At 47.3% G+C, this 2,480-nt stretch overlaps 1 protein-coding gene across 3 annotated transcripts in view; it reads left to right on the top strand.

The window, feature by feature from the left end:
- The first annotated feature begins 853 nt into the window (after positions 1 to 853).
- Positions 854 to 2,480, top strand: part of Cflar (CASP8 and FADD like apoptosis regulator) — a 47,772-nt gene continuing 46,145 nt past the window's right edge. For 2 of the 3 annotated variants that reach the window (XM_031367586.1, XM_031367587.1), the window contains exon 1: positions 858 to 1,103. The gene's annotated coding sequence lies outside the window, so the exon portion shown is untranslated. Of the gene's footprint in view, positions 1,104 to 2,480 lie in introns of all 3 variants that reach the window. The other variant, XM_031367588.1, reaches the window with a different exon arrangement.

The following is a 2,480-nucleotide window of genomic DNA, read 5'->3' on the forward strand; positions in this document are numbered from 1 at the left end:
TTGAGTGGCATTTAGATTTAAGAATGAGACTGAACTGGTAAAACTCAAGATCCTAAATAATTTTGGTCTTAATACTCTGTGACATAAAACAGTGACTTGTCTGCAAGATATACCTGTGCAATAGTGGCATAAATGTTATGAAAGGACCAACCACTTAAAAAAAAAAAATCAGATTTAAGGCCCACTCCAGGAGATGCATCTCATATATGACACTGTTAAAGTGGTCAAGAACCCGAGACTAGATAGGTCATGGACCCTAGGGAAAAATCTCCTACTATTATTTTACTAAAAGAACAAAGTAATAAACTGAGCCCTAATGACATATGCCCATTACCGTAGTTCAGTGCTTCTTCACTCGACCGTCATCAGAGACGCTTCTTGTACTAGATGGGAATTAACAGAGAAGCACGACTAGACAGTGTGGAGAGGGAGAGACTTTGGAGAACTCAACCCTACATGGAATGTGTTTATCACATCCTCCATTCAAGGCTCAGGGAATTCTTGACAGAATAGAACTAATGTTAATACACACATAAATTCACGGAGGCTTTGCCAATACACACAAGACCCGTACAGGCTCAAAACAGACAAAATCCCAGCGCTGAGACGAGGAAGTGGACACAGTCCTGCCCCTAACCTAATCATGCTTCAGGACAGGCCCATGCAAGAGAGTAAGTGACCAACACGGAAGACCTGTTGATACTTTGTCTCCTCCCACTGGGGTGGTTCCAACGTATAAGAAAGGAAGCCCACGTGTTGAGTTCAGAGTGGTAGAAATAAAGATATTTTACTTGTGTTTTTCTGTATTTCAACCATTTCTAGAAATTAAAAGTGGAATATATATCTAGCCAAAGCTGTCCCCTCCCCCCCTTTTTGTCTTTATAAAGTTAAGTAAGGGTCTGGAGAGAACGGTCGCCATGCCTACGCAGAGGACCTTTGTGATCGCTAAAGCCCAGCCCAGGATGCAGGCCAGAGTTCAGGGAAGCCGCGCCTGCTGCCACGTCTGCTTTCGGTTTCTGGGCGTCTCCATTTTGCGGACCCTAAGGCACGCAGTGAAGTCTCTGAGACCTGAGCCTCTCAAGCGGCCACTTGGGGCCAGATGGGTACGTGACCTGCGCGGTGTGTAACCCGCGCGCTACTGGCGGCGCTGCGCGATCCCGGGACCCCAAGTCCCCGGCTGCTGTGCCAGGCGCGTTCTAGCCCGGCCCTGGAAGTCGCTGCGAGCCCTGCGCCGGCGCACAGGGGATTGCGGGCGGAGCGGGGAAGGGCGCCGAGGACTGCAGCTTCTCCACTCGCTTTGCTGGCTGGGTATGGGCCAGGGTGCAGGGCGACCGCAGGTGGCGACAACTTCAGTCTAAGGCGACCTGGCATGTTCAGGCGATGGGACCCTCGGGGAAGTAGCCCTTAATGACACTTGAGCACCCCGGAGCTGTAAGAGGCCGCATCCTGAGGACAGGAGGGAGCGCCCATAAACCCCAGAGGGGTGCATTCCTGTGTTCCTGTTGGAAAACTAAAGATTAACTTTGCTGGCCGAGCCACAATTAGTAATGCACAAAACATCTTTGAGAATTACTCTCATTTCCTGGAGTCCAATTACCAGTTTCCTTTTGAAAAGTTGATTTTCTCTCTTTCTCTCTCTCTCTCTCTCTCTCTCTCTCTCTCTCTCTCTCTCTCTCTCTCTCTCTCTCTCTCTCCATCATCATATATCTGCCTGTCTGTCTATCTGGGTAGATAAGTTCGCTTGAACATTAACAAAGGAAATGCAGTAGAACAAAGGCCACTGGTATTCACAGTAAGTTATAGAAGGCTGGAAGTAAATTCAAGGACTCTAATAAATCTCTCAGGTTCAGGTAACCTTTGAAATTTTTTCTTACACTAAAAGGGCTGGGGCCGGTAGGGAGTAATGTAAGTCAGACCTTGGCCAATGGGGATGATCCAAAATCTAAAACTTCTCTAAGAAGAGATTTTACATAAAAGATCGACCCCCTAGTTTAAAAAAGGTTCTGAACAAATCAAAAGCCTCAGCTCTCTGGTATCACACACAACCTTGGTTTGTAAGCAAATTATTTTTATTTTATGTTTTGGTTTTCTTGAGACAGGGCTCTCTATGTAGCCCTGGCTCTCCTTAAACTCACTATGTAGACCAGGCTGGCCTAGACAGTACAGAGATCCACTTGCGTCTGCCTTCTGATTGCATTGCTAGGATTAAAGGTGTGTGCCACTGTTAATCACACTGTTCCTGGGAACCCACCAGAGATAAGCCCTTAGCCACAGTTTATAGCCAGTTGAAAGTCTTTATTCCAGCCAGCTGGGATACTTAGATATTGAGTGTATTCATTGACCGATGTCAAGAACACAGGATTTTTGAAGGCAGAAACCTGTCCTGGCTCCTCACTTGGCAGCTGGCGGGCAGAGGCGAGGGCGGGGGAGAGGCTTTGGGTAAACGAGTATTTTGACAGCTAAGATAAGCAGTTTGCTGG

Source organism: Mastomys coucha, unplaced genomic scaffold (assembly GCF_008632895.1).
Source record: "Mastomys coucha isolate ucsf_1 unplaced genomic scaffold, UCSF_Mcou_1 pScaffold14, whole genome shotgun sequence".
Classification (NCBI taxonomy): domain Eukaryota; kingdom Metazoa; phylum Chordata; class Mammalia; order Rodentia; family Muridae; genus Mastomys; species Mastomys coucha.